This window comes from Lepisma saccharinum, chromosome 24 (assembly GCF_977018435.1).
Source record: "Lepisma saccharinum chromosome 24, izLepSacc3.1, whole genome shotgun sequence".
Taxonomy (NCBI): Eukaryota; Metazoa; Arthropoda; class Insecta; order Zygentoma; family Lepismatidae; genus Lepisma; species Lepisma saccharinum.
The window spans coordinates 54587540-54602696 of record NC_139252.1 but is presented as its reverse complement, the minus strand read 5'-3'; the positions used below and the strand labels follow the sequence as shown (position 1 = coordinate 54602696).

Here is a 15157-nt window from a genome sequence, read left to right as displayed (position 1 = left end):
CTACAATGTCTTATGCACAGACAGTCCGTGTCACTGTACACCAACTGAAGATGTCACTTTCACCACACAAAGGGGGTGGGGAGCAATACCAAGAGTGTTCTCACTGAGATTTGCTGAGGGCAATAATCACAGACGGTTTTCAAAATGTCTGCCGTTTACTTCTACGCAGAGATGACAGCGACGAATCAAGGATTGTCGAGTACGAGCAAACAAGCCAGGTGTATCTGCTACCGTCGCGGCGGCGACGTTGATGCGAGCAACGAGGTCCTCAGCTGATGTGACAGGTTTGTCGTATACGAGGGTTTTCATTTCTCCCCAGAAGAAAAAATCGAGAGGGTTGAGATCTGGCGACCTCGGTGGCCAAGGCACAGGCTCATCCCTACCAATGAACCTATTGCGAAACACGTCATGCAGGAAATGTCGTACATTACAATCGAAATGAGCTGGTGCACCATCGTGTTGGTACCACATTTCTTGCCGCAGTGCCAAAGGTACGGTCTCCAACAGTTCAGGCAGAACCTCACTAAGAAATGCATGACACGTGCGACCATTCAGGCAAACAGGGAGAATGTATGGTCCAATTAAATGATCATGTACTATCCCGCACCACCCATTCACTGAAAACCTGTGCTGGTGATGGGCCACGAAAAGTGCATGTGGGTTGTCAAAGTCCCATACATGACTGTTTCTACTATTGAAGACATCCATCCTGGTGAAAATGGCTTCATCTGTCCACAATACGTTTGCCCCGAAGTGAGGGTTTGTGTCCAGCTGATGCAACAACCATTGGAAAAATTCCATACGAGGGCGAAAGTCACGAGGTAACAGTTCCTGTACTTTCTGCAGTTTAAAAGGATGCATTCCTTCCTCTGACAACACTCGCCAAACATTCACATGAGACGTGTTTCGTGCCCGAGCGAGCACTCGCGTACTGGTGCCAGGATGTTCTGCGACCGCTGTTAACACATCTTCTGCAAACTGATGTGTGCGTACACTTCGGGGTCTTCCAACTTCTTGCACGGTGGTAACACTGACCCTGTTTCACGCAGTCGACTGTCCACTACCTGAAAGAAGGCGTGAGACGGTAAACGTCTATGTGGAAAGCGTTCTCCATAAAGACGCCTTGCCTCGCGGCTATTACCACGTGCCTCCCCATACATGAGATGCATGTCTGCTAGCTGCTGGGTCGTATACGCAGCCATCTGTGTAATAGGGAGCTGGAACTGCAAAGTATTGTTTTTGTTTAACACTGGCACACTGCACAAATTGGCCGTATCACCGTACGAACACCACAGACCAATTGTTGCGATACTTGACTTGTCCACTCCACCACGTCAACTTCTTTCAATACAACATACTAGTACTCTTCAATGCGTATGACAACCTAGAGCGAACTGCTGATCATATCCCAGCACCTGCAACACGACTGGAACGACTGCCGGAGAGAACCAACCCTTCGAGCTCCTCTCGCGGGAACAGCAGTCATGAAGGTCAAACGTAGACTACGAGAGCCAGACTTGCCTGTGCAGCGCTTCCAAAACTGATCTCTTTTACGTCACAATGATCGCGTGCGAACACTTTTGGTATTGCTCCCCACCCCCTTTGTGTGGTGAAAGTGACATCTTCAGTTGGTGTACAGTGACACGGACTGTCTGTGCATAAGATATTGTAGAATTTGTTGTGTGTGTGTGTTGGGGGGGATATTACGTAGTTGTCGCGTGTAAAAATACACGTTGTCGCAATCATCTGATATTGTGTTTTTCTTTCCCTCCTCCTGGTGGAGTAATGTGTCTCTCGTATGACACATGACATGATTCGTTCATTCCTCGCGTGTAACTGGGGTATGCAACCGTGCTCAACTTTTCGGATTTTGTGTTCGGTGCTCATGTTTTGATGTTTGAGGTCGGGATGTGTTGTCTTTAACGCATTTCTCATTGTCACGGTCCTTCTTGCTGCTTTACATACCTTTTCCATGCATTGTTGTTGCTGGAAATCCCCAATTCCTTTGAGGACTCCATTGCGCATGCGTGCAGTGAACTTTTCATAGTGACTTCCGGACTGAGCACATACGATTCCTTTATGATTCCCTTGGAACCGCCTCTCTATCTGTGATAGTATTCGTCCCAGTTAGGTGTGACGTTCACTTTGTCACCTTTTGCGAGGCTCCTATCTCGGAAACGAAGCCTCAGTCGTAAAAATGGAACTTAGACTTTTTGCTTGTTTTCGTGTGAGGAATCACCTCCCAAGCGTTGTAAACGACCTTTAGAAACACCCTGTATATTTTTTTGATTCACTTTGGTTAGCGCTACGACGCAAGGTGTCCCGGGTTCGAATCCCGGCCTGGGCATGGATGTTTGTAAGTGTCCATTCATCATATCATCACTCATCCCCATCTTCGCAAATTGGCCAAAAGTGACACAAGAGGAAGGTAAAATATAGCAAATCAATCAATTTGGTCTATTCCGGTGGCCACATGCCGGATACAATTTTTTAAACAAAAATTATATTTTCTTCTTCTTCTTTTAACTTTCATGTATTGGGAGGTAAAATGTTTAAATTTCACCTCTTTCATTCCGAAAAGAAAAAATCATCTCTGTACAATTAGTTCTTCAGATATGATTTTTCTGTAAAGTTCGCACCAAGTTTGAAAAGCGCCCGCTTGTAAAGGTCCCTTCTGGAGAGGCTATACCCTCGCACAAGGCTCCGTCCGATAAAGAGACTCAAATAAAACAAAATTTAGGACTGGCCCGTAACAAGGAAATAAAATATATCTATGAAGAACTTCCTCATCAGTTTTTAACACTAATACATTCATTTATTACTTAACAAGAACCGAAACTATACTATTTCTGAGGACTAAAAATCCTTGCTATGTTAAAACTGAGACTGTGAAGGGGCACACAGCCATCACCCCCTGGAACTCGAAGCCATTTCGGTCAACAACAACCTCCTCGTGACGTAGTGACAGACAGACCCTTGGGGGGTCGAGGAAATGGAGGGTGGAAATTCTCCACACCCTGCAAAAATGCTAGTTAGTTGAGCTTCTAGCTGTGTACTGTGAACGTGTGCTTTTACAGGTAGATGTGCTTCCGCCTTACATTTATACCTGCCGCAAAATTAGTTTGGTATTGACGCTTGGGAAGCACGTGTTGAGATCGGGTCTACGTCACTGCGGGAGGGTGGGTTGCTGACATGCGAGCGAATCATTCATTCATACTTTATTGGTTTTAGCTGTTATACCAGCTCTACACCAAGTGTCCTAAAAATATGTCATGCATGACACTGTTACAGAAATTACAAATTTTGAATATATACAGTTTTCTTATACATAATTTATCTACATCATTATCATACAAATCTAAAATTGATAATAAATACAATTGTTATATCTGGTGACTATATCAAGTTACACATTTTGAATATTTACAATTTTCATATGTCTATATTAATGTCATGAAAAAATCTACAAATGATAAATACAATTGTTACATCTGGTGACGATATTAAACAGGATAAAGAAGTTGGAAGAGGTATTCCTTTCTTTATTAGATTCTTGAATAACATCTCCCTTTGAGTGGTATAAAGTGGACATTGAAATATAACATGATGAACATCTTCCTGATCTAGATTGCACTTGCACATAGGTGAATTTACTAAATTAATTTTATATAAATGGTGATTTAAACGTATGTGACTTGATCTCAATCTTAGTATTAAAACTAAAAACTTTCTGGGTATATTAAATGTATAAAACCACGGAGTCTTATTGTTTAAATTTAGTACATTTTTATATGAATGACCCATATATGTAAATTTTTGTTTGACCCATATCTCCCAATCTTGTTGAATTTTGTTTTTAACTCTTGGTAACATATCTGTATATGATGATAATATATTCGTTCTGTGATCCATAATTCTTGCTTCTTTAGCATTTTTATCTGCCAGTTCATTATAATGAAACCCTGAATGTTGCAACGATACTTCACACTGAATATATATATTGTACGCGAAGGATGAGCAGACTAACACAATTTTAGAATTAAATTGCAAGTCCTCAGCGCTCAATTGGGTTTCATAATGTTATTATACTTACATTGCAAGAATTAAGCAACGCAACTCAACTTCCAAAATATTATTTCACTTTATAACATTTGATATAAACTTATTTTCGATTTTTAACACAAGACATTTTTAAGTCAATCTTCTTACATATAACAAAAACGAATCGAAATCAACAACTTAAAACAAATATCGACATTGATACAGCGTTCTTAATCTCAATAGTTCCCTGTTAATTTTATAAACTTGTATGCAATATAAATCAAGTAAATATTGTTGACTTGTAGGTAAAATATTAGAAGGTGTACTTGAAACGAAACATTACGGAGACAGGATGTTCTCGTCGGTTTGGAATGCAGACCTTACAAATTCCATTACTTGCCTCGTCCGTGGAAAGGTACCAGCCTGACAGACGGATATGAATCGACAGGTATTGGAATTTGTATAGCGAAGCAACCGAACCGATCTGAGAAGATCGGAAGGAAATTTCAGGATCAGTATTGGATTTGGTTTTGGTGTGAGTACATCGAGGAAGACAGGGCAGGTATGTACCTGGAGGACGGAGGCGTCTCTCCGAACTTAGAATGGTCTGAGCCTTGTTACTAAACCTCTCGCTAGTACCTTTTCTTACTTACACCCCGGTAATAAAATAATGAAATAAGGGAAGGAGGAAACAATATTAGTTATTTGTGAATGTAGAAGACAGTCACATAGTCCCCTCACTCTCTATAGAAAACTACTCGAGGGATCAAACATTTTATGATCACCCTGTATGTTATCTAAAATGTGCAGATGACAAGGAGTTTTCTCAAGACATAAAAATTATGGGTCAAATTATGAGGCATATATAATTCATACATACGTGAAACAATACTTAGTAGTAGCCTTGCGGAACCCAATCTTCTTGTTGGCTAAACTACTTAATATAAACAATATACAAAATGCTGAGTCATTACAAAACTCTTCAGTACATGCATTATTGAAACATTACACATTCAATAAACAACTTGCCTCAAATTGTCATTATTTGATCCCTATATATGTTCATTAACCTTGATTTGGTTAAACCATGCCTGATCCCTGCATAATATTTAGACATACAACAATATGCGACAAGTTTACTAGTAAATATTCTCCTCAAAGTAGCACATTTCACAACTATCATGACTGACTTCACACAGCATTCTACAGATCACAGTGAAATCAATTCACCTTTCATTTCTACAATAACATTATTAACTTCAATTAATTATATTTCAAACGCTGTTAATAACTATAATTTCTTTCCCTCATAACAGTTAAAACATTTCAAACTTTAGACATTCTGTAATGTATCACCTATTGTGTACAAGGGCAAAATTTTCTTAACACTTATCTGGAAAGATTCATAATTTGCATAATGCCATATACAAAACATTACTATGTAACTTATAAATTTAATTGAGATGATTCACAGCAGTTTTTAATTATGCTTCCATTCCTGACAACATACTTTGATTTAATTGTCTCTCCCTTGGATCAAATGACACTGCATTTTCATTCAGTCCATTACTTAAAGTGACAATACTGTTAGGGGAAACGAATGGTCGTTCACAGGGCTGACGACAATTAGAACATAAATTTACATTACTGCTTAAACCTTGACTATTATTCGGGGAATAAGGAAAACTAGCCACATTAGGATCTGAATTGGACCTTGTTTGTAGATAACCTTGCCTTGTATTAGAACATCTATCATTCTGTAGTGTTCCAGTGTCTCGTCGAAATTGGATATTGTTATAACTTCTGTTATTTGCATTTAAGTTTCTTCTAAAGAACTGTTGATTGCCATAATTATTTTGATTCCTTCTTCTGAATGTAAAGTCCTGACGCCGATCAGAATTGTCATTTACATTTTGCCCTCTATTATACGAGCTACCACCGGATGTAGAACCAGAATTAGAATCTCTATTGTTGCGAGAAAACTGTCTATTATTCCTTTGATTAGGATTTTGCTCGCTATTCCTTGGTTGCGTGTTAACTGTCTGAACTTTGTACCTGAAATCTAACGCATTTGAATCCTTAGTAAACCTGGATGTTCTCCCTTCAAAATCACTAGGCAAATCACACTTCTTACTAGATCTGGTCTTTATCAAATCCAGTCTCTTCAGTAAATTAATAACGTCGTCAACCTTCGTTAAGCCAGCACCTAATATCGTCTGTGCCGTAATCGATGGAAACTGATTAATCAAAATGTATATGACTTCTGCATCTTTAGGACGCTCTACCAAATTGTAATATGTTGAATAAGTACGAGTGGCAAACGCCTCCATGCTCATACCGCTATTTTGATCATACTTTCTGTTCCTCAATTCGGACAACTGAGCCTGCGTCAATGAGTATGAAGTGTACTGGTTCAGAAACTCATGTACAAAATGTTTGTATGTCATAAAGGAATCCACGTGCGTATTGTACCATCCCTCGGCTGGCCCTTGAAAACAATTCCGAATACATTCCAATCTCTGAACGTTTGGAATCTGAAGCAAATCCAAATGTGAAGTTAAGGTTTTAATAAACTTCCTTGGGCTAGATTTCTCTGGATTTCCAGAAAATTTAGGCAACATATTCAACTCATTCAACCGTAGATACTTTCGTGGTTGTTCCTTAGAAGTAGATGGTTTATTTGTATCAGAATCAATGATAGTAGCGTGCCTATGGTGCTTGGTGTTGTAATTAGGTTTAAATCGTTTGCCAGAAGTTGCTTGCGAATTATATCTAGTTTTGTTTACTTCAGACATATCAGAGTCTATATTGCTAGATTGTGAAGCATTATTTGCTGGATCAACATAACTAACATGTGAAGTTTTATGAGGCTTCTTTAATCGAGAATTTCGCACATTAACTGGTGAAGTAGGAGCTGACAAATTAGATTTAGGATTTCCTGTAGATTTGCGTTTTCCTGACATATGCAATGGAAAAGATTCATCTTCTGAAGCACTGGAAGATGACAAGGATAAAGATACAGGATGCTCTGGATTACGTGAAATTTCAGTAATGTTACCATTGTTCCCTGCAGCTTTATGGATTGTTGAAGTATTAGTCATCAGCAGTTTAGCTGTTACATCACTTAATCGTGCTTCACAGATCTCAACACTTTGAATTAAACCTTCATTATTACTTTCCCTAATCTGGCTGATAACATTCCACTGCTCGTTTACCTGCAAACCCAATCCAGCAACACTATCTTCTAACTTACGAATGCTGTTGGTATTCGCTTCACCAGATATATTCAACTGTTGGAAATTTTCATCCAACACTTTAACGTGTCCCTTTATTTGATCATTTGCTGTTTTGCAAGCTTCAGCAACCTGCCCAATCTGCATCCGGAGTGAGTTGCCCAACTCCTTAACAGCGTTGTTCATATTTTCAATACACTTCACCGTTCTGTCTTCAAGTTCTGCAAACTGCTCTTTCTGAGATTTCTCATGCTCTGACAATTGCTCTCTCTGAGATTTCTCATGCTCTGACAATTGCTCTCTCTGAGATTTCTCATGCTCTGACAATTGCTCTCTCTGAGATTTCTCCAGCTCTGACAACTGCTCTCTCTGAGATTTCTCCAGCTCTGACAACTGCTCTCTCTGAGATTTCTCCAGCTCTGACAACTGCTCTCTCTGAGATTTCTCAAGCTCTGACAACTGCTCTTTCTGAGATTTTTCAAGCTCAGACAACTTTTGCCTTACGCTGTCATTCGATTCCTTCAATTCCCGAAACATGACCAATAATTGAGCATTAAAATCTGAAGTACCCGTAGGTAATGGCACGATAGGAACATTCTTCGTTGTCATCGAACTAATTTGTATTCACGACAACAGAACGAAAATATGAAGTACACAAAGGAAGGGACACTAATAAGTCTAAAATTTATAATTCTTCAGTGTAACCAAATCCCCCACACTGGCCACCAATTTCTTGCAACGATACTTCACACTGAATATATATATATTGTACGCGAAGGATGAGCAGACTAACACAATTTTAGAATTAAATTGCAAGTCCTCAGCGCTCAATTGGGTTTCATAATGTTATTATACTTACATTGCAAGAATTAAGCAACGCAACTCAACTTCCAAAATATTATTTCACTTTATAACATTTGATATAAACTTATTTTCGATTTTTAACACAAGACATTTTTAAGTCAATCTTCTTACATATAACAAAAACGAATCGAAATCAACAACTTAAAACAAATATCGACATTGATACAGCGTTCTTAATCTCAATAGTTCCCTGTTAATTTTATAAACTTGTATGCAATATAAATCAAGTAAATATTAGTTATTTGTGAATGTAGAAGACAGTCACAATGTGCTGGTATATATGCAAAATGAATTGTCCTTCCCTCTGTAGTTAACTTACCATACAATCTTATTATGTAAAGTACCAATGCTGATGCCTTATATAACTTTTTATATGAAGATTGCACACTGTACAAAACACTTTTAGCATCTGTTAATATTAATATCCTTTTATCTGGAATATTATTAATGTACATCAATGCACGATATATTCCATATGCTTCTGCCGAGAAAATAGAACACTCTCCAGGTAGTCTAAACTTTTTAATATTTCCATTTGAAGAGCCAATAAAAGCACATCCTACTTCTTCTTTATTTTTTGATGCATCAGTGTATATGAATCTATAATTCTCCCAATTTTGTAAATATAATTGAATATTTGCATAACTTGTTAATGAAACATTCCTTACCGGTATTTGATCATATGAAATTTCATAAATTGGATGTTTGCTATGCGTTATTATTGTAGAAAATAAATCTTGAAATTCTATTTTACATTGTAGGAAAGTTGAATATTGTCCCTTTATTTTGTTCTCTTGATATAAAATCCATTGGTCCAAGGTAACTTAATATACTATAAGGTAGCGCCATCCGAAAATTGCCGATCATGCACGAACGCGTGACGTCATGTGGGAGGATCGGTTATGCTCGGTGCCCCTTCGGTTATGTTCGTTCGGGGCTTGGCAGAAGCAAACGGCCGCTATCATTTCTATGCGAGTTTCAGAGAGGGAAAGTGTTTCATTACTTTGAGGGGTAAATATTAATTATCATACTTCGGGATGGTATTCCTTTAATGATTAGTAACATAATTAAAACATGCTACTTTTAAAAGAGGGGAAAATTGCACATGCAAAAGTATTGTAAAAATTCATTTTTCTGAAACATGATCGATATATTACAAAGAAGGTTGTCCGTGTTCTAATTAGAATTTCAGATTTCATCATTTCATAAATCGTATTATGATTTTAATAAACGTTGCATGCTAAAGAAGAATTGCATAGTGAAAGAGTTACAAAGAAAGAATTGATTGACAGATTTGGTTTATTTTTGCTTTTCTGTATTTTTTAAATATGAAAGGAAAACCCATAAGAGGTAGTCCCCCCCCCCCCTTCGATCTCTTTCTTTGTTTCCACAAACCGGCCTCCTTGGCGTAGTGGTTAGCACATCGTACTTCAAGGCCAGAGGTTTGGGTTGTGCTACGCCAAGGAGATCGACAGAGGCCTCCGAGGTACTACGGGCTCACAGAAAGTCACAGGAGTACTATCGGATTATAAATTATGGATATTAGAGTTTGGATAATAAATAAATAAATTATATAATATATAATCTATAAATAAAAAAACACCCGTTCTTTATTTATAGAATCTCAAAGAGAGCGATAGTTTGCCAAACTAAAAAATAATCCTATCTTGTTCTCACGATAATAAAAATAGAAGGCATAATAAAAAATAAATTGGTAACTATAGATTGACACAGAATTGAATAAGCTGAATTTTGATGTAACTCGTTTTTATGTGGTTCTACTGATTAACTTTTAATTGGAGTCCAAACTTGAATATCCGTAATTTCTAATCCGATAGTAGTCCGGTATAATCTATTTACAACATTTAACACAACGAACGCAGTACAAATGCCTAATATTTAGTTTTCTGACTAAATAGTTCCTTCTTATTCATTCAGAACGTTGCAATCATTTCCAGGAACATTTCAAATTTTACATAACATCAGAAAGTATTAAAATTATACTGATATACTTAAAATCCAATCTTTACCATTCACCATAATGTAACTTTATTTTTGAAGTTATCAAGTGAAAGAAGCAATATACAATCTAGATAAATTTTTACTCTGCATTTGATACTTACTCTAAATTCGAAAGAATTCCCAACCTTCTTCATATATTTATTTACTGTATAATAATTTACGTACGGATCAAAGTTCCACATGCAAAATTTTTTTGAAAAGTTTTATGTGGAGGAAGAATGATGAAATAGTTTGTAAGATAGTAGTTTCAGACTTTGAAAACGCAATTCCAGTTTGTAATTTGCAGATATTTTTAATTTCTCTGGTTCAAATTTGGCTGCAAGTTATCGTTGTCATAGTTCTAAAAAGTATTTTTTCGTATTAAGAACTTTACATACAAACGCGTGCAGAAGATGAGTCAAAGTGTACAAGTACTAATTTAACTAAATTAACCTACTCGAAATACTTGATGAGTACTAGGAACATCAAACTTAAATGTCTTAACCTACTAATTCAAGCCTATAGAAATAGATTTTTGATCACACGGTAAATGAAACGCTTTGAGAATATCGATGAAAATATCTTAGTTTAATTAAACAATAAAGGAGAAAAGTTACATGAACTCACAATGATTGACCGTGCTAATGTACGAATTATTATTCGTTAAGGGACTTTGTCCGCAGATTTTCCATTTCCATTCCCATGTGTGTGTCTGAGTTGTATAACCCGAAAATATACTCCAAGGCTGATATGCGACACACATTTGTACATTAACGAAGTAACTTGCATTACACTAATCTTAGATCTTGCTCTTTTTGACAGAAATGTACTACAAAGAAATAATGTAACATCCATTGGTTTATATTGAGTACAAGGGTACAAAATTATTCACAATATATTTGTGAAATACCAAAATTGAACAAAGTTGCAAACATTTTAATGATGGGTGTAATATTCACTTATGCAATATTTACCATCGTGTATACAACGCTATGTAACTCGAATTGAAGATGTACTAAGTGAATTTCATTTCGAATAGCGTGAAAGTTAGTACACGATCTTCGAAATGCCCATTTCCGACAACGTTTTTCACAATAATGTGAACATACAAATCACAATCAACATCGGTCTGTGTTAAATGAAATTGTTAATAATTATAAATCCGACTTACATAAAATGTACTTAACAAATCAGTTAGGCTCACTACGTACTTCGCACTAGTTGAACACATTTTCAAGATATTGATGACTTCTCTTGTAGTACTGTCGGTTAGGTTACGTTCTAGATTTTGAACTTTTTTATTTGGTTAAAGCGGTTGAAAGAGGTTGTTTGTAATCTTTTAATTTATTTGCTTCATTATGCAGATGTGTATTTCTCCTTTGTAATAGATCGAATATGTTTTCCAACAACGAAACATTGCTTGCAGTTTGTGTATATACCAACGTCTATATATTTTTCACTTTTTTGGCAGCATAGTCTTTAGCCTGTTTAGGGCACGTTTCCTTATTGCGTGTCTTTCGTAGCGTACAGCTCTGCAAACCTTATCAGCACGTCCTACAAGCGAAGCATATTGTGAAGATAAGTGTTTAGGAGAACTACACCATTTCCTCGATTATTTGGTACTAAAGTAATTGGATGTAATTTTAGCGATGGCACTGCAGTTGGCTTCAGCACGATCTTTGGTGGAAAATACAGAAATTCTGCTTTTAGATCTCGCACATAGTCTTCCTCACAATAATTGGCACTGCACACTTGCATTTTTTACATTTCGTCTACAAGCATGAATCCACTGTTTACTTACGCAATTATCGACTGGAAATCTATGATATTTTATGTCAGTTCCTTTAGTTTTCTGGTTATAGTTTTCATAGCTTGCTACAGCACAATTAGACATGATTGCAGTCTAGAAGTACAAAAATACAATACAAATAAATCGAACGCTACAAAATCAACAACCTGCTTGTTCCGATTTTTGCGACGTGTTAGTAGCTAAATGTACCCCGCACAAAACTTACTGCACATAGCAATGAGCACCGTCAAACCCGATCCTCCCAGATGACGTAATGCATACGTACTTCACATAGCAACGAGCACCCCCTGCCATTGGTCTTGCATGAGTTTATTTACTGGATGTTCTTATGTTTCCCAGCACTTGAAAACGAATTTCTTTGTAATCCATTTGCATCTATACTTGAAAGGTTTTTCTATGGATTCTAAATAAACTCCTACATTGGGAGCTGAATTCATGAGACCCAATGATCTGCTCAAGACTTTTCTTTCTAAACTATCTATCTTAGAATTCTTTCTGTAGCATTTCCATATATGCTGCATACGTATTCTAGCTTAGGCCTAAAAAAATTTTGTAAAATAAAAGCATTATTCTTGGGTGAGCACTCCAATTAGTATTTCCTAAAATTTGAAGCATGTTGAAAATTTTTTCACCTTTAGCTTGTAAATACCTTATATGATCCATCCACATTAATTTTCTATCAAAATTAATTCCTAAATATTTTAAGTTATTTTGAATTGGAATACCAGCAATTTGTGTCAACGTATTTGGATATTTATGTTCACTTTTGTTATTAAAACATACAGCTGCTGACTTGTTCTGTGATATGATAAAGTTCATTCTCTCCAGCCAACATTTCACTTTATAAAAATTATTTTCTATTTTCTGAATACCTTCATATGGATTACAAAATGATCCTAATATACACAAGTCGTCTGCATACTGAATTATTTTTATTGTAGAATTATGAAATTGAAATATCTTCCCAGTGCTTCACCCAAGCCCTGGTTACCTAGCAACAGAAAACGTTTATCTCGGTGTTGCCGCTTATCGGGCGATTCTTCCTGCGATCAGATTTCATGTTGTTGGGAGAGGACGTGTTGTTTGTTTGTTTGTTTGTTGCGTGCGTTGCTGTGATATTTTAACCGGTCCGTTTGTTTAGTGTTTATTGAATTTAGAGTATTCTTTGTTGTGTATATAGCGTGTTGTTTTAGTGTGTACATAATTTTCTGTGTTCTTGAGTGTGTTATGAGCTTGTGTGAAGAATGTCAGGCACAGGAGGCAATACTCGACATGACAATGTACCATAGAGGCCATGCACTAAAAGAAAAAGGAATTCTTCTCAAAGAACAAACGTGGGAGATGGTTTGTTCTGAGCGCAAATAATTTGAGCAAGAGAAAAATAATGGGGGTCCAATTATTTCTGTAAATAAAGTTCTGGACAGGACTGCTGCTGCTTTCGGTAGAATGTGGTAGAATTAAATAAATAAATGCGAGGCTTCAAAATTGGAAACCCCAGGAAAGGAGAGGAATATCAGTAAACGCATGACAAATTTAGATACCTTTCAGCAAGATGCTATTCGTCGCCATATTTACTCTTATTATAGGAGGAAAGATCATCCCACTGTTGGGAAACTGCGCGTTACTTTGAAAGATTCGGCATTTTTTCAAGGTGGGGAAACATCTTTAAGGACAGTCATAAAATATCTGGGATTCTCATACAAAAAAAAATAATGGACGCAAAATAAAGTAAAGTATGGAGGCATATGGGGATGTGGAGGTAGAGCTCCACACATTCTCGACCTCGACCTAGGCCATATTATGGAGGTGGTGATGTTCACCAACCGCCTTTACCGCAGGTTTGCCCCAGGTACTCACTTGGGCTGAGTCGACCTCGGAGCCGCTCGGGATATTTGAAAAAGTTCCACAAACCACCGCGGGTCTCACACGTGAAAGTCAGACGCCCCACCAACTGGACTTTGTGCAATTCAGTTGCGGTATAATTGAAAGACGGGCAGACTTTAACGGCGACTTCGGAAAGAAATGATTATTGAAAGTGTATATACAGAATGGATTGAAAAGGTAACCTGTAAACAATGCTCGTTTCGTTAATTCGTTCATGTTGTACGGGAGATGGAAATGAAGAGAGAAAACAATAACACATTCATCATTCTTGTCATCATTGTTATTCCGTTTTCCTCGAAAAACAATAACACATTTCATCATTGTTGTTCTTTTTTCATAACACGTTTTCCTCGACACGGCGTCAGACGGCTGCAGTGCGTACCGTACCGTACCGCATGATATGGCAACACCGTGAAGCGTGTTCCTTCAGCTCTCAATACCAAACTAATTTTGCGGCAGGTATATTGTTTTTAGAGGGTTTTTTGTACAAGAAGTAAACTTTTGATGGCACCATACCATCTCGTTGTTGTGTGCCATATTGTAAAGGCAATTACGACAATGAGCCAACAGTGACAGTGTTTTCGTTTCCAAACGATCGAGAAAGCCGATAAAAATGGATTAGAGTTACTATATTTGGAAGAAGGAAATAGACGTTCGAACTAATCTAGTACAATGTACATATTACTTTATAATTTGGTATATTAAAATAATTGATTTTCAACAAATTTGCATCTCCTTATTTACTATTCTTCTTTAACAACATTCTGCTCAACATTACGTAGTAATTCTTTCCCGTTGTAGAAGCAATATCGTGAACTAGACTATTATAGGAACGAACAGCACTGGCTGCTGTTGGAAGGGTCGGGTCGGCGTGACGTCACGCGGCAAGGGAGTGGCCTTCTAGCTCTAGTGGGTGATGACTCATCACCCCTAGCTTCTACGTTACTGAGGTCGGCAAATAAATCAATCAAATAACTTGAATCTAATATACCGGGTGGTCCAAAAGTCCCGGAACGGTCACATACCGTGAGAAATACACATCGAATCGGATATCGAAAAAATATGTGTTTAATAAGTGAAAGAAAGCTACTCAATGATATCACACTTCATTCCCCACCCCGCCCCCTTCCATATACTCTATTGAAAGGTCTTTGACGTGCAGATTCCGAATTTGCAATCGCTTTCACTCTTGCTCAATTAGTGCCAGAGCGTCCCTTTGAAATTTTTTTGGGTTTCATGAAATTTAAAATTTAATTTGCGAAAATTTAAAATCGTCATATCTCCGTTCCTAATTGAGCTAGGAGGATTGTTCATAGCTTGTTGG

General features: G+C 37.3%; 1 protein-coding gene across 1 annotated transcript in view; it reads left to right on the top strand.

Moving 5' to 3' along the window:
* The window catches only part of Adsl (adenylosuccinate lyase), a 521028-nt gene that overhangs the window by 181252 nt on the left and 324619 nt on the right, over window positions 1-15157 (top strand). The gene's annotated exons all lie outside the window — the stretch shown is intronic.